Genomic DNA, 25,735 nt, shown 5'->3' with positions numbered 1-25,735 from the left:
AAAGCGTGCTTGTTCTGGAAGGGATTAAAACAAATATTCACGAACAACTCTGCTGCTACATCCCATCTGTGAAGGTGACTTATACTACATGCAGAACAACTCATTCTGATTAAACACAAGATATTTACTAGCTTGGATCTAATCAAAGATCAAGGGATCACAAGCTTTACTACTATCATACACAGCATGGATTTTTATGTAGCTGGATTAACCCTATCATAGTCACATTCTCCCTTGAACTGCTGTAACACAAATGAAAAAAAAATTAAAATAACCATCATATGCTATATTTACCTTTTAATTTTAGTTTCATAATTAAAACTTTTTGAGTAGGAAAATACAAGCCAGAGATTTGTTCATTTACTTTAAAAACATTATTATGTTTTTCAGATAAGGAGATGTAACTAAACCAAGCCACATATTTTGATCTCTTTATGTTTAACTGACTACTAATTTCAAATTTAAGTTTCCAAGAGCTTCCTTTTGTCCTCTGGAAAACCAGTACATCTTCTTGTGCAACAGTCTCACAGCCAACAGTTTGCTGTGCCTTTTTAATTTCCTTAAGTTTTGTGGCCACGGTGTTTTTGTTTGGTTGTTTTGTAGTGTATTTTTTATATTGAGGAGAAGGTGGAGCCCCTCTTTCTTTAATACCTCCTAGAAACCACTGCACTAATCATCCTCCAGTGGTCAAATAATATTATTTACTCAAGTGGTCCAGAAAACTTTGTAATGTTTAATTCTGTAGTAAGTGAATAAAGGCAAAGAACTAATCTGAGATTACATGAGAGGGATCACTAGCCCTGGAAGCATAGCAGCCAACTTGATACCCTCAATTATCCCTTCCAAGCCTGCAAAGAATCTGGATGATTTACCCATTTTTTTCCTCCCCCAGACTATTAAGTCCCGAGAGTGTCCGCCTTTCACTTCCCTGGCTGGACACTATGTCCTGTAAGTAGCATCCTGACAAATATTTAGACAGGCTTTTTGTCATCTTCTAATTGAATGCATCTAATTTCACCCTCCATGTTCTGTCATTCGGTCAGAAGCTGTATTCTTCACAAGCTCTCCGCCGGGTAAAAAGAAGGCAGCTCAGAAATCCAGGGGAAAATTAACTTAATGCTCCAAGTCTTCAGGATCACATCAGGGAGACATTTTGCTATTGCAAAGACGTGAGGGTCATCGTTCACTTCAGACATGTTTAGCTCAGCAGCAATAAGCTTAACACTGTTAAACACTGTGTCAAGGCTATGTGGCTTTCAGAGGAAAATATAACACCAGTTCAACTTACGACCCACAGCAGACTGATAACAGAAATGTGTCTTCATTTCTAGCTTTCTGTCTCTTTGGAAGATGGAGGTCATCTCCACGACTTATCGATGTCTGCTAACACACGGCAAAGAAAAGAGCGGCCGCCTGTGTTTTAGTGCCTCTCCAAATCCAGTGCTTCTGTGCACAAACTTTCAAGCAGTGCAGTGCAGCCAACCCCATTTCCTGAGGGACTCCAGCCTGCATCCCAGGTGTCTCCAGAAGTCTTCATCAACTTTGGATGCAAAACGGAACCATTAACAAAGCCCACGGAAACTTTAACTGCTTAATTCATTTGCTCATGAACTTCAACTCTGGACTCAGCTTCACAGAAGTTGTAAAATTTGATAAGGGAAAATATTATCAGGAAAGCATTAAAGTTGTATTTTATGCATGAAAAATATATTGTTGCACCAAATGCAAAATATAGCTAAGAAATAGAAAAGAGCACTATGAAGTGTTTTGATGGAAATTTAAGACTGCAACTTTTAAAATTTAAACATTCAGAATGCCTTACCGATTACATTTTATTTAGGTCTAGCCTAACTGCTTAAATTCTAATTCACTTAAACCTCACGATATTCCCAGGTCTCACTCCACATATGGGGCTGGTTTTGCTTATATAGAGGAATATCTCGTCTGAGAAGCCTCTGTGAAGTCAGTAAGACTTAACGAACAAATTTCTCACATATGTGAGTGAATTTTACAAATAAAGCATCAGCAACATGTCCAATGCAATCTATAAGTAGACGGATCAGTTACAAAGTAGAGGGAGAGCAACACAGTTGTATCATCCGTCATTGTTAAATGGATAATTTCAAATGGCATTATGCAAAAATCAGCTGGCTACAAATACGGCCCATAAATAGAACGAACAGATTTTGATAACTGTAATTTTTCTTTGCTTTCATAGAGAAAAGATACTCTCTTGTTAGGAAGTAACAGATTTGCAACATCTACTTCACTAAAAAGAGCAAAGTTTTGGAGTTTGTTTACAGTTTCCTTAAGGGAATATTTTTCAGCTCACCTAAAATGCAGAAGGCACTGACTCAGGTGTGATTATTTAGCTACTGAGGTAAGGCAATACTAAAAAATGTGGATGCTCTATCTATGTCTCACTTGTGCTAAGAAGCAGCGATGAAATAAAGCAGGAGAAAAATGAGCTTCAACATAATTATTTTAGAAAATATTAAATTAAAAAAAATATTAAATTCAATGTCTCTAAACATTATGCTTTCACATAGTGAAAGGGAATTATTTTGAAAACCCCAGTAAGGTCATTTGTAAAGGTCTCTGAACACTACTTATTTATTTATTTATTTATTTATTAGTCATAAAGAAAATACCATAAAGATTCACAAGCAAACAGACTTTGCCAACAGTCTCTCATAGAAATATTATTGCTTTATAAAAGCACACAAGACTATTCTTTTTTGGTTACACCATTTCAACATCACTGCACTGTGAGGCATTGGACCCGTGTAAATGAGAGGAGAATCTTTCTCATCTCACTGGTTATTTGTATTCCAAAGGAGCAGATGCCTTTCAAATTATGCAAAAACCCACAGCGCATCTTGTACTATAGCAGATGAACAGGTTAATTTTTCTTTTTGCACATAATAAATCATAAGTGCTTTAACACCCATAGTCACATTTCATGAACATAAACCTTCTGTTTAATAATGTCTGTTTACAACTAGAATCAGACATACAGTAATCTCTTGCCTGGGATAAACATTAATCCAGATCTGTCTAGAAAAATTATACAATTCATTACCATAAGTAATCTCTATTGTGCCCCATGCTTAACCTTCATCTTTTTTCCTGTCCTATAATCTTGCAAATCCACTGGTGGTGTATGATTGGCATCTGGTGTTAACGCAGCCTTCACTGCACACAGCACAGCTGAAGAAGCCCGACACGAACACGTCACTCTGCAGGGTAACGCCGGTTCAGCTGACCGCTTTTCACAACAACTTTCACCAAAGGCAGAAAAAAACCCACAAGCCGAGGAGAAAAAGGTCTAACAATATCTTTTGACTTTGTCAGAGGGGCTATTTTCACTTTTCAAACCACCGTTACCATCCACAAAAGCTAAAGGTAGTGCTCTGATTTTTCCGTAGTATCTTCAGACAAACCATCATAATACCATGTCCAAGCTGGAACGCACCACGTCAGGGGACTTTAAGGAATGGAAATGGATTGGTACAGAGTAGAACAAAAGCTATTATGAACATGTCAAAGCAGTTAGAGATTATTCACAGGCTCGATCACAATATTTAAGCAACAAGACATGACAGACAGTGTCTTTCCAAGGGCTTATGAACACTCTAACTGTGAGGAAAAGAATGAGGCCAAAGGCTTCAACCCCTAGAAAGGTAATCCCCAGAAATGTGGTGTCTGGAATGTCTTCTTGTATTATGAGAGAGAGAACATAGGAAACTTAAGACAGGAAGAAGCCAGTGAGTTTATCTTTTTTTTTTTTTTTTTTTTTTTTTTTAATTTACCAGTTACAGTTTTCTTCTAGACCTACTTATAGGTGTTCTACATCTATGAGGACAGAAAATAAAATTTTCTTTCCAATATTTAGCCACAATGTAATTTTTGACATTTATAAAAATATGCATGTCTTAAATCCTCACCCAAATTATCTGACTCAGTGATCTCCTGGAACTCTAAATCTTCCAGGTTGAATACATGCAGTACAAAAAGCATTCCCTGCAGAACAAGCCAGAGTTTTAGCAATATACAGTCTTTCACTCTTGAATTCTCAGCTTACATACTTCTTGTGTAGTTAAAGACATTGCTCCTATCTGATCACTGTTTTCGGGTCTGTGGGGAGTAAATGGATGCATCATCTTGAGAGAGACATGGATTCACTCGATGAAGAAGTGAGTCTTGGACTGAAAAAAACCCTCACACTGCCAATGCCTATACACATGCCTAGGTAAAGTGGTTTCATACTGCAGTACTGAAAACCATCTCTTTTTCATTAGGATAAAAATTACTCGTAAAAGAAAAGAACAAATACTCAGAAAATACTTTTGAGCACACCAAGGAGAGAAGAGTTTATCTGCATTCCCAAAAAGACCAGTACAGCGAAACAGACTCTAGTGGTAATGTGAGACAAACTGGGAGAAATGCTGACAAAAGCAAACCAAACAACCCGTGAATTTTTATAGTGTCTTTTTTTCCCAGTAAAATACAATCCTTTTGTTGAAAGTTTTTCATGTCAAAAGAACCTGGGATTTTAATAAAAATACATTTTTTCCCCTTTAAAACCATACAAGGTTTTGTTGCTAAGATCTCCAACTGTAATTTATTCAACACAGTAGCATCCAGCCCAGGACTTTTCATTTCTTAATTCAGCTTTAAAAAGAGAAATAGGCTAGACAGAGATGATGAGAGGTTACTTATTTCATACCTGGTACCTCAGGTAGGGTGCTGTGCACTGGTATCTTCCTTACATTTTTCTATGCCCTTCTTGAAGGTACTCAGTCTCTCCAGTCTCCCCAAACAATCTGTCTCTCCTCACATCTGACCTTTATCTTCATGTTGTACCTCAAGCCCACTACTTCTCACTTTGTATGCAAAGGATAAGGGAATAAATTATTCCCTTCACTTCTGCAGAAACATGTAATGTATTTAAAGGTACTTATTATGTTTTCATTTAGTCTTCTTTAGGATAAACAACCTAACTTCTTCCAGTATTTCCTTATAACTATTTTCTACTCATCTACATACTTGCGTCACTTTCTTGATTTTCCAACATTAGCCTACACCTATCTCTGTGGCAGTGTCCTGCACTGAGCACAGCAAAGCAATTACCTATCACATCTCAAGTATGACACCCTTTGCCTCCTAGCACAACCTCAGCTTTCTGTGCAAAATCACCACCATGATGATAAAAATCCAATTTGGGAACCATTACAGCCCTCAGCCGTTTCCCAGAGAAAAGACTGTGCTCCCTCCCATCCAGATGCTGTTGATTAGTCCTCTGTGTTTTCCAGTTTGCCATTTGGAATGCTAATCCCTCCTTTGCAAGCTCACAGACACTCCTCTTTAGGTATTATCCACAAACATAAACACATCTTTTCCTCATATTCACGTGAGAAGGATGGGATCAGAAAATGAAGTCCACCTGTATTTCCTTTTACTCCTATTAGGAACATATTTATGCTGCACATTAACTGACTTTACCAGAGAGAACCCAGTGACTTTTGTCTGATATGCCTCTCTTTCTTAATTCATTCCTGCACTTCAATATACTGCTTTGCTGCAACACATGTTAAAACTGAACGCAGTAAGTGGCTCATAGTAGGAAATCATATTAACCGTCTGGCCTGGAAGTGACAAGTGAAGTGTGGATAAGAATGTCAGCACTCCCCACAGAAATATATTCAAACAGGCAGAAATCATTCCTTACGTAATAAAGAGCAAACAAATAAATTCAGGAAATCTCAGAAACAGTGGTGGGACATTATCACATTTTAAAAACCCTGGTAACAAGGAAAGAGAGGAGAATGCTAGATGGAAAAATATTGCTGCTTCTGTATGCAGCAACAGTGTTTTCTTTGAGAATGTAGTACACAGCAACATTGCTTTCTTTGAGAATGTAGTATATAATTTCAGAAGTAAAAAATAAAGGATTGTAAAAATCAAGCATTGTTTTCCATAAAACTGCATGCTAAATAATGCAGAGGATGATCATTAGAACAAAAAGGGTGATGAAAACAGACCCTTCATTTAATGCAACTGAGCCATCCCGAAGTTTGGAATCCTAGTTATCAGCCACCTCTATAATCACCAGAGAAAAATGGAGCTTTTTGGAAGTATTGTCTTTATTAATGACAAGTCTTTATTAATGATGCAGATAGACTAGAACTGCTCATCTAGGTAGCCAAGATGATGTCTCCCTTAGATTTCCCCTAATTCTGTCTTGCCTTTTCTCCTACTTGTTTTTTGATGTCAGTTTTCCTGACTCACTCACATGAAAATGTTTTTCTCCTGCCCGATTCCTCTGCATACTTTCACCCTGGCTGCCCATCCCTCTTGGGATGCCCCCACAGACCTGCCACGACCATTCAGCCCCTCTCCCACCCACTGCTAACTTTCTCCTCAAACCAAACTCCTGTTCAGATCTGGGGAGCCTCTGCTCTCATCTCTTGAAATATGTTCTTAGTCCGGGTATTGTCCACCTGCTTTCCCTTCCAGTACATCCTCAGTCAAACCTCTTCTTGAATCCTGACCGTCACTGTCACCACTGTGACCCACACACACACACCCCACTGGCATAGAGAAGGAGTGAGGCCGTCGGTGAGTCTTGTCCAGTTTCCCCACTGTGCTCTCCCGCCTTTCCACACCCATCTGTTGTCTCCTGTCTTAGGCAGAGACAGGAACAGCCTTTCTACAGTGCATGTCTGCATTGTTCACTGCAAAAGTGATCCTCAATTGTGAGATCAATGAGTACCGATAAAATCACCCCCTCTCTCCAGCTCCCCTTTCAGGGAGTATTAGCCATTTTCAAGAAGCAAATACAAATCACTCAGGATGCACGTGTGTGTGTACACCTGCATTTATCAATTACATGTATATATCAATCAGATTATGTGTATCAATGCAGATCATGTGTATATAAACATACTTATTTCTATATGCACACACACATGCCTTTATGCAAAGATGACATCACAGGAAAAACTGAGTGGTGCCACAATTCCAATTTTTTTTCTAGCAGTAACACAAACTTTCTATGTTGTAACACAAACAGTTTTATTGTAATATTTTAGGCTTTAGCAGTAAGCTTCTGATGTTATCATGGTGGCATTGTGAGCATCAGTACCACCCTGCTGACCTGAGTGCTTTATATACCATTACAGATCAGCAACAGACTACTGCAGAAAACTGCTCTGTCCCTCACTCTGTCTACAATGCACAGAATTTTCAAATACCAGCAACCCACTCCTGATTTATTGAGGTAATTAACTAGAAAACAGGGCCACTTACTCTGTCTAAAAATTTCCATGTGTATAGCTTTAGAAGAACACATTTTATCTTTTCACAAAAAAGATGCAACACAGCTGAGAAGATTTTTAATTAACAATTTCATGACTCCCACAGTTATGGCCATGCATTCCCCAAGTGGAAGCGCAGAAGCACATGGCGAACCACAAGCAATTTCCCTCCTCTCCCCCATGAGCTTCAGATGTCAGACATTTCACAAATTGTATTACAGAATTAACAGTCAGGACATATTTTGCTCAAAAATGTATTGAAAAATTCCAAAGTATAGTCTCAACAGTTGGATAAACACAAAAATACCCCAGGCACCTTATTCAGTTCACTTATTTGCCAATAAACTCAAAGTTGATATAATGAGAGAAGGTAACTAATCCTGTCAGTAAGGCATATATCACAGGGCAACAGCATTTGAACACTGTACTTAGGTGAATGTTTCAAAAGCTTTAAAGTCTGTAAGATGAACACAGTTTTAGTAGGTCTTCTTGTCTTTCAAAGATTATTCAACTATTCATATTTTATTTCCAGATGCTGATTTTCCCTCTTTTTCTTCCAGGCCTACAAGTCTTGAGAAAGAAGAGAAATAGTCAAGAGAAACAGTCTTGTAACGAATGGGATTCCCCACAAACATTCATTCTCTCCTGCTTCATCTCCTTCTGCCACCAGCCTAGGTTAACATCTTGGTTTCTCCACCTGAACTGATTTTATTTCTCTCAGCAGAAACTGCAGGTGATCTATTTCAGCAGAAAGCATGCTGCAATCTGCACTCTTTAGCTTTAGCTTTTCACTAGCTGCAACAAGTCTCTCCTCTTTTTCCCCTTCCTAGATGTGCTTCTGCATTCTTTACTCTTCTTCTAAAACTTCTTTTCCATTTCACTTGTACCTTTCCCTCCTTTCCTCATCCTGAGCTCTGCTCTGGCTCTGCCCCTGCATTCAAGAGTATATGGGTCTTTTTCAAATCAGACTTTCTCATAGTTCACATTGGGTATGTCCTATCCCTGCCTTAACAAGCTGTCACAATTAGCGAGCCACAAATCCAATTATTTGCAGATATATTTTCCTAGGTCTATGTAATGATACTTTTCACAAAACTGTACGTATGAGCAGCACCTTTCTATAATTCATACTATGCACTATGAAACAGCAACTAGAGGGACTCCTGAGTCTGAAGTGAATGGATATGAAAAGTGCAGATTTTTACTAAGCAATCTTGGGCAGGACTAGACTGAAACTAGATCTCTCATTATGAGGGGAATTCTGAAGTATCTTAAAACATTTTTATTTTTAAATTTAAAAAAAAAAAAGAGGCCCTTAAACATATTTCCCACAAACCAGCTGCTCCTCAATTTTATTTAGCAAATATCAAAATGAAGCCAGTCACAGCCTTCTCAGCTTGCCCACAGCTTTTTCTAGGATGCTGAAAGGACTTAACAACAGGGATGGTAGTACCCTGTCCTCCTGGAGTGGATTTGCAAAGCAGCCTGCAGCCACCCGCAGCCACACAGACCCTGTGAGTGTGGGTCGTGTGTCTCACAGGCAATCTCTGCCCAACCTCCCCCTGGGGTGCTCTCATCTGCTTTTCCCTCTCCTGAGCCTAAACGCTGCTAAGCCCATAACAGATTTAATATGTATTAATTTAGGAGTACCAGTGCATTGCCTGAAAACAATGGTTTGATGCTTGGAAAATATATTCCTTTAATTGGTCTGCGGCTGCCCTTCTTAAATATTTATGTAAACTCTATTGTGTTCAAGGGCATAAGGGTTAAACCTAAATGAAGCTTCTCGCCTTGTATTTATGTGAGTTCTCTCAAATGTAATCCTCGTCGGTTTTAGGCAAAATAATTCCAGTTTTAGGTAAATCAAGAATACACCTTCTTTCTGCAGTCACAGAAAGTAAGATATTACTAACTGAAGATCATAAGACAGAACAGTGACACTGTAGGTCTGAACACGTTTTAAATCCCTCTGCTGTGAAAAATGGAGTAAAAAACATAAATAAAATTCTCAATTTTTTAAATTAAAGTGAGCAAATGTCAATTTCGGGACTGTAATCAGAGACATTAGAATTTCAAGTAAGTACTTGTTTCATTTTTTTCCTCATTTGTTTCCTGCATAAAATAATATTTTGGTTATAAAGGATCATCTCTCTGAAGAATCCAAGATGGCAATACATGAAAATATATTATCCTTTTGTTTTCTTTTTTGAAAACCAGATACTCTCCTACTGAGTAATTTCATAGAATAATGGAGTCATTTGGGTTGGAAAAGACCTTTAGGATAATCAAGTCCAACCACTGTCCTAGCACTCACAAGTTCACCACTAAACCATATCCCCAAGTGTCACTTCTACACAAGTATTTCCAGGGACTGGGACTCAACCATTTTCCTGGGCAGCCTGTTCCAATGCTTGACCACCCTTCTGAAGAAGAAACTTTCCTGACATCCAATCTATTCCTCCCCATGTGCAACTTGAGGCCATTTCCTCTTGTCCTACCTGTTGTTACTCAGGAGAATACACTGACCTGGTTTCAGCGATTAGGTCACACCTGAACTTCCTTTTCTTCAGGTTAAACCACCTCAGCTTCTTCAGCCACTCCTCACAGGACTTGTGCTCCAGAACCTTCACCAGCTTCCTTGCCCTTCCCTGGACATGCTCCACTGCCTCCATGTCTTTCCCACAAACTAAATACAAGAGCCCAAAACTCAGCCAAACCGTGATGAAAAAAAAGGTGAATGCCAGGGTTGGAACCAGGTATTGATCTGCTGGCTCTTCCTATCTTTTCCTCATAATTCCCTGCAAATAGAGGAGAACACTATTTTGCAACTGATCCTTTAGCCAGTCGTCCCAAGTCCTGAGGTTTCTTGACTGCCCTCAGACTTCTTGTTGGGACTTTCAGACTGCCACCTGAAAAATCAATAATGGATGATAATCTGAAGGCCATAACAGCGTCGGAAGGTTTCTCTTCACATCTTTAAGCTGGACCGCAAGCGGCAGCAGACTTCTCGAACAGGTGTGTCCAGTCTGCATGTTTGGCCTTCTGTTCCCGTGAGAAGAGTGTTTCATATGACAATGACTTGTCCTCTTGCTTTCTGGAAGTAGTTTTGACAGAGGGTGTGGTCTGATTTAAGCCTGTTGACACCTCCGTGCTAGATGAACCCTTGCCCTCACTGCTGTCCAGTTATACTCACAGAGCCTCAACCCTGTTATACCAGGCACCTGGGGAGGCAGAGCAGTCACACAGGTGATGCTCTTGATGCACTGGGCAGGAATCAATCCCCACTGCTCCCTGTCCTGCAAGTCACTCTGTTTAGTACAGTCACTGTGTTCAGAGAGGACAGGGAATGCTCCATATCACATGGGCTGTTGTCTGTTGGGCCCATCTCAGGGAAGACAGGATGAGATTCCAGTAGTCTGTCTGCTCATCTGCCTGTCTGTCTATCATACTCCCTGATGCTCCTCAACCTGCTCACTCTCATCTCATTCTAATTTGAAAATTAGAAATTTTATTAATGGAGCGTTCAATATTTTTCAACCAGCTACTTCAGCTGGGTACCATTACAAGTGTTTTGGAGCCCCACATAATTAAATGCTGATTCCCAAACAGCAGATGAGGCAGTTGTCTATACACGGGACACAAAATTCACAAAAGAAGTGTCAAAACTTCATGAAATCTTAGAAGTTTAAAATATTTCTGTTGAAGAGATAATGAGCTTTACAGGTTCTAATGAGAAGAATGTGGATACAGACAAAGAGGGAGACTAAGATTTAGTCTCCTAACCTCATCCATGTTAAATCATGGATGCAAGCTCAGGACCACAGACTGGTGACTCACCCAGTCATCATTCCCCTAGCTGAAAAGGTCTCAAGACTGGCTGCATAGCACTCATCTAGCACAGAAGGTTGTAGATGTGGGTGTTTTGAATACATTCAAGGATGGACTCTCATGTGTCTTGCTATGCAACTTAGGAGCCAGACCAGTAGCATCCCAAATTGTGTCATATGACTGGTGCCAAATATAAAAAACAGTGCTGATTTCTTCCTAGGAAGGACCTCAATATTGCTTACCAGAAGACAGTTGGATCTGTAAGAAATCTGAAAATCCTCCAGCTCAGGTTGTCAGGAAAGCTGATATGAGATGCTAGGTCTTCTGGATGCCCTGGACATCAGACCTTGCTGGGATGAGCCACCTCTGACAGATCATAGATGCAGCATGCAATCTTATTTCCATCTGTATGCCTGAATCCCAAAATATGCATTTCCATTGTCCCAGTGCTTAAATATTTGCAATTTTTTCAGATTCTGCAATTTTTGCTTGTTCTGACTGAAAGCTATTGTGTCTTACAAGTACAATGTAAAAACTTCCTTTATTCCAAAGGATAAGTGGATATCAACAGCATCACTGCTGGAGAAATACGGACTCACTGAAGTCAACAATAAACTGAATATTCAGACTGACTGTGGAAAGATTTCATACCCTGTGCTGCACCATGAAATCAGGCATAGGGTGAGTCCTGAATTTCATAATCTACATGCTATCCCATTGCTCATAAACAACTGGTAACATCATAGGGGCGATGAGGAATGCATCAAAGGCATGGCCAAAGGGTGCATTAACCATGCTGAATTTTGTATTGAGGGTAGGCAGAAAACCCAAGCAGAAAGTTTTCCTACCTATAGCTCTACTCTGGTTATAAACTTGAGTCCTCCGTTACCAATAACTGTTCCATATATATGCTGTATTATCTATAGTTTGCTATTTTTCAATTATTAAAAAAAAAACCACAAGAAAATGAAAATTACAAACAAAAGGTTACCAGTAAAAAATTTTAACATTTCAATTCCAACTATTTGCACCATTCTGATCCAATGTAGCCTTCTGTTAATGATGCATCTGTCATTTTATTGACACCCCTAAACAGCTTTATTCTCTTTTCTAATTAAGAGACAAAGCTGATTATGTCAATCTATGAACTGGCATCTGAGTGCTTTTGTTACAATGTAAGAAGCAATGAATATGACTATTGTTATGCTAAAACAAAAAACTTGGGAATTTTTACTGGAAAACCCAAGATAGCATAATATATAATGGCTAAATTAGAACAGATTCTTCCTATTCGTGCAGATGCACATGTGATTGTATTATATAATTAAATGAAGATAGTGTGTGAAAAATTAATTCCCAGTAATAGAAAACATAAAGCAACAATGATACATAATATGCCTGACTAAAATATGTGAGGAGAAATCATCAGATCATAAAATATCAAACAAATAAATGACAGACTAAGCTATCAATCTTCAAGAAAAAATTAAGTTATTAAATAATCCAAAATGCTTGCATGTCAAGACATTATTTCAGCTCCATCCTGCCGCTAAATCAGAGATACCTACTCAGAAGGCTCTTTTAAGACAATGTGGATGGGATGAAATGCTTACCATTGTAGGTAGGTCTTTGTGTTTCTTTGTGTTTGGATTGTCTCAGGTAAGACTCTGGAACAATCTTCCACACACCAGCATGAATTACTGCAATCTGTCCTACCTAAAAAGGCCAGGGAGAAGACAGCAGCAGGGAAATCCCACAGAGGCAGATGATCTTCAATATTTTTGGATGTCAGCAATTTTCAGACTCAAACACAAAACAGTTTTCCCCTCAGTTTTGATCAAAGGCAGCAGACAGAGGTTATGTGTCTCTTCTGGCAGCACTAGATCTTCAAGACCACTACTGGTGCTGAGCTCCTGGCAGGAAAGCACTGAAATTTTTCCAAGGAACTCAACTGATTCCATGTTTGCAGTTCCTGCCGATGGCACTGTGTGTCTTCAGGACAGAGCTTAAAGTACTGCAGTCTGACACAGCTCTCCTGGCATCAACTGAGCTAAAAGAATTTACACCCTGAAGATTTAGTCTTCAGCTGTTGACTGTGTCAACAGGTGTTGACATACATTCAACCAACACATACATCTTTCCTCTTTTTCTTCAAAAATTTCTGTTCTAAATTATCAGAAAAAGCCAAGACATTTTAAGCTATCATATCAATGGCATCCAATTTAGTTATGGCTTCTGTGCTCCCTTCTGTGCTCCCTCATGTGCACACCACACCTGTGCTTGCAAACTACCATTCTTCTACCATTTGCTCATCAAGGTATCATATACTTTTGTCTCACATTACCACAGGCAGCAAATGGAATGTCCATGACCTTCTACTTCAGCCTTCAGGGAGGTTTAGTCCGTGGGTTTAGCTCCTCACACTTTTGCTAAAATAGATCTGCAAATACAAACTATGACCTTTGCTTTGTATGTGTGCAGGTCAAGAGTATGTCTCTGGATAACTTGTGAAGATGTCCACTACTTACAAAACCAATGGTCTTGCGCAGTACTTCAAAACATCGCTCTACTTTTGTTGTCAGCTGAATGACAACAAAATTTTGGGAATTTTTAAAAGGAATTTTTAAAAGGTATAATTTTTTCCTCCGCTGCAGGATCTCCTCTAACAGCCCACTCAATAACCTGCTGTGACTAGTCAGTTTGGTAAAGTTCCATTTTGAGTACCCACTAGTAAGGCTGGGCTGTTCACTGTTAAATGAGAGAAAGGGAAGGTTTCAGCCCTTTGGCTTGTCTTCTTTTAAGAATGTCATGGTCCTTCTTTAAAGCCACAAACACTTTGCTCACACTGAAGTAACAAGACTGAAATATTTACATAAGAGTTTGGAAACAAATGACACTCTTAACTGCAGCTTCCTTCACATAATAGGATCATTCAGAGGTGACTGACAACAGTATCAAATCATCCCAGTACAAAATGCAAATATCTGGAGTTAGGATTATTTATTGCTGTTATTTGTTCTTAATATTATTTAGAATTTTCCTCTTAAAAGAAGAAGAAAAAAAGGAAGTAAGTGAATTGAATCATAGACTCATGTTTTTCTCACAAATTGGGGGATGTTTTTAGTTTGTAAGAGCCGGTAAATAAAAAACAATTTAAAATCATGAGCTAGACTCAATGGTATAGATTCACATGGCAGTATTAACTTAAATACTGCTATTGCTAGGCCAGATAGTACTTGGTAGAGATAATATCTCATTAACACTGATGCACTAACAAAACTGACCATGGTGCTCACATAATACGAACACCTGCACACGTGAAGGACTTACAAACCAGTAATTAACAGAGGAGATTACCAGGAAAAAGGGACTCTACACAAACCGAAGAACTCTCAAACAATGCCCTTGAAAATCAGATTAATAAAATCAAACCCTACCACTACACCTGGCCATGGCCCAACCACAGAATTCCTCTTGCCTGTGCTGGGATCAGTTCCGACCACAGCCAGTCCCGCTGGACCTCTGCCAGCCACAGCAGAGGCATGGGTCTTCCAGCAGAACAGGCATCACAGCCACTTCTGTGCTTTTCCCTTTCTTGTCCCCGACTCCCCCTCATCCCCTTCCCAACAGCTCCTCTGGATGGGCCAGAGGACATGGCCAAAGGAAGGGAAATGCAGCCAAGAGTTTGCTATGCCCCAGCAACCCCTCTCTGCTGTTGCAGCGTCACTGGCAGCCAGAATGATTTAGAGCAGCCTTCAGGCTATTCTAACTTACAGTGAGGGACTTGACTGACTCATTGCTGCTCCAGGACTGTGGGAACATAAAGCTACCTTAAAGCCATTTCAGTCATCCCTGCTTCTGAGCTGCGCTATTTTATCCTTGCCTGTGACTGAAAAAACCCTGAGCGTGCGGGTTGTTTACACATCTTGCAGCTGCAGCAAGGGCTGGTTTCCTTTGCCTTTCTTCTGCCTTTATTTGTTAGGGGGTGGAGGGGTGGTGGTGTCTGTTTTGGCTTCACAGATAGCTCTGGTAGTGTTCATAGCCCTGCACTCCATCTGAGATGGTGATTTATGGCAGTCTCTGCTCTATTGATCGGTCTTCCAAAGCTGAGGCTGCCGTCAGCTGCAAAGCTGTGGGAAGGCATGCTGTGCTGGAGTTTGCTGTCTGCAACCAGGACAAGCAACATTCTTGTGGTTCCCATGAGTGCCATGCCCATCAAGAATAATTTTGTAATTTAGCATCTTAATTTTTACGGAATCAAATGCTAGTGACAAGCTCAACTGAAGAGAGATCAACTGTTTCATTTCATTGCTTATCAGCTTTGCTTACATTTTAACTCTGATGGTACTTTGGATTAAATTTCTGCATCGATAATCTGCTTTGTTAGGCACAGAAAATAGCAAACTACATTTATTCTACTAATTCCTGTAGCATTCATGCACTTATTCATGCACCTTCCATATTCTCTTACTTTTTATATTTGCCATTTTAATTTAAAGCTCTTCATTGCATATTTTTCACACTTACCCTCTTTGTCCTTTTCTTCTACAATACCTTTACTAAATTAAATCTTTTTATTAAAAAGTACATCCATTTTTTAATATTACGGCTTCTTCTCTATCACAAGCTAGATTTAACATTTCATTGAGCAGACATTTTTAATTTTACATTTCTCCAACTGTTCTTTCATTAGACTATTTCTTAACTCTTTCATTTTATTTTTCTCTTCTGTAATTTGCTTTTACCCTGCCTAATGGATTTGTCTCTTTTGTAATTTGCTTTTATTCCCTGTTACTGTCCTTGTGACTTCTCTTTGTTGCTCAGTGCTGACAAGTGTTCTTCCCCATCCCCTGTGAATGACAGTGACAGCATTTGAGTGTGGTAGCTGGCAGATTTAGGAACAGTAAGTTTCTGTCTGAAAAGATTTTATTTGGTTTTATTTTTATTTTCACTGTAAAATCAGAAAATCAGACCTCTTGAATCCTAGAGCACCAGGGGGCATTGTTTCATTTAGAAAATAAAAATTGTCAGGATAGCTATTAACTTCCCAACAAGTCCACTGCAATTCCAAACAGAGCCAAAGAAAAAGAAAAAAAAAAAAAGGAGCTATTAAGGTAAGTGCAGCAACCAAGGAGGGTTACAGGTCAAACATTTTAGTGCTTAAAAACAGGTATTATTCTGGAAAGCCGCTCTACAGTCAATCAGAAGTGTTGTACCCCTGACCTCCATGCCTGTATGCCTCAATATTCAATGACAGCATTGAGGAGGAAATAAGGAATTGGGAATTACAGTGACAGCTCCTGAGCAGAAACATGAATTTAACCAACAGTGGAAAATATTGACAGAAGTATCTAGAAGGAGCAGTCAGTGACAGCCAAGGGGAATGACATATAAATGTAAAGAAACTGTCTGAACTGCCACTAAAGTGAATGGAAATGTAAAGCAACAGGAAAAAGTGGAATGTCCCACAGGTCCAGCAGCTACATTTTAGTGAAATAATTAATAGGCTGCATTTCATAATGAATTGCAGAGTAATAACAAACATAAGTGCAACTTCACAGCTGACTAAACTCACAATAGCAACAGGCAACTCTATTACCACTACTGAACCAATCCTGTTTGCCAAAGAAAAAGAGAAAAACAAGGCAGCAAAACTCTCTATAATTATGAGGGAAATCATCTATGTAACAACTTAACTAATGCCCAGAAGCTGAATGACTCACAGCATTAAGAAAATTAGAAAGGGTGCTCAGTAGTATTATATAATTCAGAACACGTACTTTAGAATATTGTGGTCTTACCATGACAGCAAGAAATTTAAGCTCTATGCAATACAGGGCTCCAAACCCTGCAGATCATAAAAAAGTGCTTAACTCAAACCACACTGCAGAATTAAGAGTGTAGCTACATACAGATTATGGATCGGCACGTCCAAAGATGGATTTTTGTTATTTGGATGAGGGGTTGTTTGTTTTGTTTATGGGGGAGTTGTTGTTTGCTTTAGTTTTATTTTCATATGATTTGATGGTTGTGTAGCTTCAAGAGCTCTTGCTCTAAGTGTGTTTATAAGGAAAATGAAATGAAATGTAGCCCCCTCTGAACTGCCTGCTGCAGGGTGACGACCTCCTGATGGAACTGGTGGACAGCACTGTCTGAAACATGGACTCTGCTCACCGCCAAGCCTTGCTATAGCTCTGTTAGCTCAAATCATCTTGACTCAAGCCCAGGGCCCGGCCACATACAGCTCAGAAATACAAACTACGAACAAGCCTGATGTCATTTACCTAACCCGCTAATTTACAAATAAGTAAATCTGTGTAAAAAATGACCCCTTTTTAAGTTTGGGCCCCTTTTATACCAAGAAGAATCACAGGTGCCCTTGAGCAATACCTGCTGAAAACCACAGGAGCTCCTGCATGTTCATATTTCTCCTAGGCAGAGGCAGAGCCCAGGAGACACTGTGCGTGCCCCAATGGGAAGTCAGCTGGAAGGCAGCAGAAATCAGACATCAAGCTCAAACTTGTACGGCAAAGCTTCAACAGAGCAACTATTCCATAAATCTCCACTCCTTTATGTTGTCTTCAGCCTCTGAGCCCCTGCTGCTCTGCATCCCAACAACAGGGCACCACCTGGCACATTGTGCTGCTCCTCTGAACAGCATATTGATTCTCCACAGAAATGAGAATCCACATCAGACACTTCATGGTTTGCTGAGGAGACTTCTAAAGATTAGAGAAATATATGTCCATATATATATAAATACAAATAAAACAACAACCAATACATCAAACACAAAAACTTCCTTTTATCCCTCCATATTTCACGATTTTAATTTTTTTCCACAACTTGCAACAGATACATTGTTCCTTTATTTTTACTAATAAAATTTATTTGACCTCCCCTTTAGAATGAATAAACAAAGCATACATTCTTATTACAAATAAATCATTATTACATACACCTCTACTGAGCTAATTCAATTCCTGTCATTTTCCTTACTATCAGTGCTGTATTTTACCTACTTGTACATTATAATTTTACCGTGGCAACTCACATGACTTTAAACGCTCATTTTCTTGTTACATTATAAGCAACTTGTTGATGTCTAATTGAATACCAGATAAGTAATTTAATCTTGAGCTTCTACTGCCATCTGTAATATTAGGAAAATATTTTATGTAAATCATAACCATATACCCAAATGGTTAAGAGTTTACAGTCCTTCAAGAAAACATTCAGCACAACAGCTTGCAGTAACTCTATTATTTTCCATATATATTATCAACAATGTCTTTTATTTATTTTCTTGTACATTAGCATTTTAAAAATAAGTGTTTATGTTTATTGTTTCCTTCATTAAGATTTGTTTTGGAAATAACATGACTAAGTTTGAAACACAACATTTACAATTAACAAAACTCCACGCTCAGTGAATGCTTACCTGTGGAGCTAATGTATTCAAAACACAGGTTAAAGCTCAAAAGCAGGAGGACAGAGCATCACTAACCCATCATCTAGATACAAATCTACCTGTGAAATTAGGAAGCCTTTGGAAGTGTTTTATATGCAAAGCCTTTGAATCCATTTAGTTTGAGTCTTAAAATTTCTATCCAAAATGACCTTTAAGGATATTAAGAGAAAGATCTTCTGTGAACAGATCTGCATTTTCAAGAACCGCTCTGAAATCTCAACCTAGGCAACTCTCAAGGGCTGCAGTTATGTTACGTCTGCCGTGTCCTAGACTGCAATGGTAAAGAGGATGTTATTGTTCATTTCAATTTAATGTGTGGATAATACTGTCCCTAGGCACCAAATTTCTACCAAGGAGGTTAGATTATTGTAATATCCACATAATTAATTGCATTATCAATTTTCTTACTTTTTAAACATTTGCTTTTGGTTAGAGAAGATTATTGTACTGCTTCTAAAACTGTCTTTACAATTAATTATCCCTCACTGCAGCAAGCAACCAGGAAATGGATATTAATCATATAAGACTTTCTCAAATTACTGGGATTATCTAATTTTTAATTACAGGTGGCATAAACAGTTTGTGCAAGAAATGTGGCAAAATAACTATAGCTTCTGTAATATTCTTTTTTCCACCAAAATCAATCTGCTTTCTTATTTACATAAAATATTCCAGTCTGCCTTGGAAAGGCTCTTCAGCCTTCAGTACTATCTGTGGGAAGTTTCACCATGGAAAACAAACATCAGCCATCAGCTCAAATCTGCCTTGCAGCCACTGAGTCAGGGATGTCTTCCTAGGGGCTTTAAACCAGTTGTGCTCCCAGACAACACAGAACAATGCCAGCATCTCATTTTCAAGAGGTAACTGACACATTAAAAGCCCATGATCGTTAATTAGAAGCACTTCTGGACTCAAAAATGGAGCTGATAATCCCACAAAAATGCCTGTTTTCCAACCACCAGGACACCCTTGGTCCACCAGAGACACGCTTGCACTGGCTCTCTCCACAGCGTGCCTGCAACACCCTGTGCTCAGCCAGTGGGTCCCATCTCCGCTGCGTGAGAGCACAGCAGACATCCCCAGCCTTCCAGCTGGGCTCAGCTGCCTCAGATAAGTTCCTGGAGAGGTAAGAAGGTAAAAGGAGAGGAAGAAAGGAGAACAGGATCAAGAACAAAACAATGACGAACACTGAGCTGAAAAAGAAAGGAATAGATTTAGAAGTCACCCAAAGACCTTGGAAGACAGAAAACAAGAGTAAGAAAAATGCTGAACTCCAGTGAACAAGGCAGCAGTATCTTAACCAAGCTGGTCCAGACCCCGTAGATTTTAAAGAGCTGGCCTTTAACTAGAGCCTGACAGGATGCCCGTGGAAACTAATGCAGAAATTAAGTTTGAAGTGTTAACCACGCAGCAAAATCCATCAATGGAAAGTTTAACATTATAAAAATACTGCTCATAGGCCAGAAAACCTGAGCCTCTGGTTCACAGAAACTGCAAGAGGCAAAAAGCATGTGTCTGCATACGGCTGCCATGCACTCCCTGGCACACACCTGCTGCTGGCCCTAGAGTCAACACGAAATCCAGCTATAGGAGCTGTCAGTCTCACCCTGACTATTCTTTTCTTTAAACATAAAATAACAAACGTGAAATATTAATAAAACGCAAAACAAAATAATTGATTTGGGGAGTGGAAGAAGGAAGCCAGAAGCAGACACAAGAGAATAATCTTCCTTCATATGTACTCCCAGACCAAAAGATTGCTCATTCTGTATTAATACATTGTTTAAAATCTACTTGTGAAAGAAAAACAGAAGTTAAAAAAGCACAAGCTAATATAAGCTTGTTTGCAACTAGTGAAGCAGAGGTCTCATCGTGCAGCCATGGTGCTGAAACCATACTGCTTTCATGTGTGTGCTTTCTGCATTGCTCACAATGTGATTGTTTATATAAACTCATTCCTATCTAGCTTTTTACTTCATCAGTTCAAGTTCTGACTGAAGTTTTAACCCTATTTGAGCCTTACACAAGGAATTGAATTTACTGGATTATTCTCTTTCTTTCAGGTTTTTGTATTCCTGGACAGCTTCTGTGCAACTACTTACTTGTTCATCTTAAACCTAAGCAATTGTACGTTATATAAAGACTGTTATACCTAATATCATCTTTTGGTCTAATAAGCACTAACATGTAGCCCTCTCACCGCTCAAACCTGCACCACCTCCAAGAACAACCCTCCACAACTCACCTCAGAAGGTACAGCAAGGTTTCTCTTGTGCAAACCTGCATTATTTTTCTCAGAAAGTGCCTGAGTATCTCTCAGCACAGGATGAACCTTCTGATTCTTGCAGGTGACACCATCTGCAGCTGTTGTAAAAGAGTTTATGAGGCAGAATTCCCACTGAACAGTCTCTGCTTTCTTATGTCATCTCCTTCAGCTAAGATATTCCTTGAGTCAAATCCTGTATGTAAGGATTGTTTTCACTAATTCATATCTTCAACAATGAGCTTTTCTTAGAGCAGACATAGAGAATAGATAAAATATTGCTACAAAGGAAAGGAGAGCTATACAAGGAAGGATGATGGGGATTGAGCAACATACAGATAAAAGCAGTAAGGCACATGAAAAGGAGTATAGCTCATACTTTCAAATGAACTTGAAAGATTACACAGAAAGAGAAACTGCAAAGAAAGCATCTTGACATGAAATATGAGATAGGAGAGCAGTAGGCTAGTGAAATGGATCCATTCCACAAGGCTGCTCTAACAAAAAGATCCTGGTCAGAATCACTCTGAAGTATCTATCCAAAACAGTTTGTACACTATTAAATGTGCTAGCTGGAATTTAAATTCAAAGCCTACATCTCTTTCACAGTTACTATGGAAGCGCCTACCCTCTGTATATTTCAGATCTACAATCTTAGACTTGGCCTTCTTTGCATATTAGATTATAACAAAATGTTGTCACTTCTCCCCCAAAATATCTCTCAAGACTGACCTTTCCCTTCTCTCATACAGCAAGAAATCTCATCAAGTGGCCATGTCATCTTGCCCCTCACAGCTACTGGACGTGGTTTACTAGGGGGTGCTTCATTCTGAGCACCCCTGAGGTGGGATGTTCTGGTGGGGAAGGAGGCCATACCTGCTTTTTGGATTTCTTCTCTCCTCTGTGCTTGGTACAAACCTAGCTTCTCCACTAAGATTCTCTGTGACTTTCCTGTATTCTTGGGGAAAACAGAGTTTTCAACTAAAGCTCCAATCTGCCAGCAGGACCACCCCTCACTGCTCAGGTGTCCCTTTCTCGTTACACTACCAGCAGTTGAGAGGAGACTGCTCCATGCTCCCAAGGCCCAGGAAGCACCTCAGAGAACAGTGGGGATGTAGCCCCCTTGCTTGGGCCACTCAATATACTTCATTTTATAAAACTAGACAGAGCCCAACTAAGATCAGTCTGCTGCTGATTTCTATATATGTTTATACTCTTGGCTGATAATGGCAAAAAATTTTAGTGACCTATTGGCTGTCATTAGCCAAGACAAAATGAATTTGCAGCTCATTTCTATCTAACAGATGGATACACATGCATAAACCCACCACCACAGAACGGAGGTGACTATTCATGGCAGATGTACAGGACTATGTCCTTTATGCGCACGTTTAATAAAGTTCTCATGAAGAGACCTCCCTCTGCTGAACACAAGTAGGTGTGAGTAACTGACACGAAGCTGGAGCAGTTCTGTGGAGTAACAAAGGACTCGGGCTGTCCGCATCATTCGCCACAGACTCTGAAGGTGCATAAACAAAAACTAATTTCACATACCCATAATTTTATCCGTTCACATTACAGTTGCGCCTGTCCCTGGGTTACACATCAAACAAAGTGTCTTTGCTGAGGACAGGACCATACAATTCCATAATACATGTAACCTAAGATCTTTGCCATTATGGTACAAACCAGACTTCTGTGGTCATTCTAACACTGTCAAAGACTACCAAATGTTTTCTTAAAGCAAAAGACCAGGGTAAAGAGAACTTATTTATCCTTGTCTAGTAAAAAGCAAGAAATTCCAAATTATTTGGAAAGAGTAGACCTAAAAATTCACTGGAAGTTAGTAAAAGGAAACATGGAAGCTATGATATTTCTATATCCCCAATGGTTATTTATGGGAGAAATATCTAAACATGTAAGAGCCTATTTAAACCTTTATGAAACAGGTAGCTCTTTGTAGGAGTATACAGGACATAGTAAAGGGAGTTAGATAACACGTTACTCAAAATAGACCAGAGCTAAATATGCCCGCTCTGCTCACTTTCCAAACTTTTTTTTTAAATGCTGACCAAGCTCAGCTGGGCAAGACCTGCTTAGTGCAGTCATTTTCACATTCCCACTGAACATATCAGCTCTGACAATATTTTTTTTTTTAATCTCAACAGCAGAAAGTAATACATAATTCCCTCTAACTCAGCCAAGAAAAAAACAAATCAAACTTAAGAAATAAAAATGCAGATACAGTATTATATGAAATTGCACCAAATTTTACAATGGTCTGATGTTCCTGATATTTTTATCTTAACACATCAAGGGTGATAGAAGCTTCTTTTTGCTGTCAAAGTGATCAAAGAGAGGTTGAGAAAGAATCTATAAACAGATGCTGCCCAGTGACAAACCTTAAAGAACAAGACTGTGGGGCCAGATGTTTGAGTGACCTTCGGACTACAGAACATGTTGGCATGGTGTTGATTTAGATAGCTGTTGGCAGGGGCTTTCGATCCAGCAGCTGAAAAAAAAAAATCCAAATTATGGAAATATTTTTTTTCTCATCTTTCCCCTAACTATAAAAACTGAAACTACTGGTCAGTGGAGATGATGGCTGTCAAAGAAGTTGAATTCACCACACAACCCTGCCAGTAGGTATCACATCAAAAAGGAGTTAGCTGAATGAACAAGAACATCTTCAGGCTGTGCCATTTTGCATCCCCCTCAACTTTCAACAGCTGTTTCTTGAGTGAATACAGATGCAGAATAATTATATGAAATGTTTTACATTTTCAATATACGACATCATCTAAATATGTAATCTATGATTACCTATGGGTGATTTAATATAAACCATCGTCAAGAAAGGGTTTGGGGTGTGGAATAGAAAATAGAAAAATTAATCCATAATGGTGATTTTCCTGAATTATGTTCTTCATATATGCTATATTTGTAGAATTAAAATAACATTACAAACCCCCCCCCCCACACACACACACAAGACCCAACAAAACAACAACAACAAATTAAGAGATAACTGATCATGTACATGTTGTTTCTGTCAAATACTAGAAGACCCTGGAAATTATTATTACATGTAACTTTAGCTGTGCTGCAATTTTCTGTATCTGTCTCAGCAAGCGCTTCCATTTTTTAATCCGACTGAAGAAATTAGTCATGTATTCGGAAATACAAAAGGAAAAGAGAAAGCCATCAATCCAAAATTCCAGCAGATACTCAAGTCTGAGCCACTGCACATTACTAGAACAAATGGAGAAAGCAGGAAAAGTCTTGCTTTGTAACATTAAATGTGATTGAAGACTGTACAGTTCTTCTTACGCTTTTAGACGTTTTGTCACTTTACCTGGAGAAATATACACTGCTTATTCTGAATTGCTGCTGATGTCCAGCACTTGTCAAAACCGCTATCTGTCAAGCACTTCACAAAGTGTTGCAAAATGACAGATCAGGATGTCTGAATAGATGGAGCCCCAGGAAAAACAGAACAGATAGAAAATTCATGACTCTAAACTACATCAAAGCGACTTCTGTCAACATCATGTCAAAAGAAGGAAAAAAAGAACTGTTCATTTTAGAGGGTTTTTTTCATTATATAAACACTTTTTTCACGTATGAGCTAAGTGTAAGGAAAAATTAACTTGGTGTACAGTATGATCATTTGAATGTGCCAAAAATACTCTTTAAATAATCCAGGAATAAGGAAACTTCTAACAGTAGATACTGTCTGGCAGTTAAAACCAATGACATCCAAAAGAAATGCACGAAGAATCTATCAGCTTAAAATAGGACAAACCATCTGGCTCCAAAGAAATAAAAGTATTCTGCTGTGCGTGTTTGTTGGGTTCACAGAATCCTACAACTGGATTAATTTTGTATTTCCTTTCCAATCAGTTTTGATCATCTCTACTTAGTCTGTCAATTGCACAACCCTAATTCACTGTTATATTGCAGACAGCAGATTTAGTAAGAGCAAGACAATACTGTAATTTAAAAAAAGGAGCACCATCTTCATATTCAGACTTTCCAGTACAGAGAAATATTTTAAATAGTTCCTCAAAGATTCCAAAAAATAAGCAGGTTATGATACATGACTATATACGTTCAAATTATACATAATCAAAATTTGAGAAAGAACCACACACAGATTGAGTAGTGCAGAGCTAGAGATGCTTTCTGTCTCACATACCTTTCACCATAGGACCCTGCCATCAGTACTAAATTCAATGAAGTTTACTAATGCTGTATTGACCTCTTGAAACCAAGAGGCTAAATGACCCTGACAATGGGCTCGGTGGCTTTTACAGCATTGGGAAATACGAAGCACACACACTCATCAACTTGGAAGATGGAAAGTGGCGCTTCATGCACAGTCACGTGAGTGCTAGCAACGCACAGAACTTGCAGCAAGTCTGGAACTCTGCATTGTCCACTTTCACTGTCTCGGTGTCACCTTTGCTTGCCGGTGTTTGGAATGGGACAGGTTGGAAGGGACCTTTCAAAGGCTGTCTGGTCCAAGCCCCGCTCCCAGGCAGGGGCATCATTCTTCCATCCACTTTTTCAAAGGACCTGTAAAGCTGCTGCTGGCTCTGACACGAGCAACAGCTGATCCAGAAATGGGCACTTGCTCACCGGCTCAAACATGCTCCAATTTCCTTGGAGTATTTGCCCATTAACCACTGGCTAGCAAAGTTTTGCTAGCTTCAAAACATTTGCAAGATATAAATGAGCATGAAGAGGAATAGCACCTTCTGGTTCAGAAAGGTACTTCAGGACATCCTGTTGAATGTGTACATGGCTGGGAATTGCAATCTATTAACACTGGAGTACACTGGAAGGCATGTC

The 25,735-nt window shown here is 39.1% G+C and overlaps 1 protein-coding gene across 3 annotated transcripts in view; it reads right to left on the bottom strand.

Annotated features, from left to right (window-relative positions):
* LOC120759998 (cytochrome P450 7B1) overlaps window positions 1-25,735 on the bottom strand; it is a 126,498-nt gene that overhangs the window by 22,938 nt on the left and 77,825 nt on the right. The window lies entirely within an intron of this gene.

Source organism: Hirundo rustica, chromosome 1 (genome assembly GCF_015227805.2).
Source record: "Hirundo rustica isolate bHirRus1 chromosome 1, bHirRus1.pri.v3, whole genome shotgun sequence".
In the NCBI taxonomy this organism is placed as follows: domain Eukaryota; kingdom Metazoa; phylum Chordata; class Aves; order Passeriformes; family Hirundinidae; genus Hirundo; species Hirundo rustica.
This window is presented reverse-complemented; position numbering and strand designations above follow the sequence as displayed.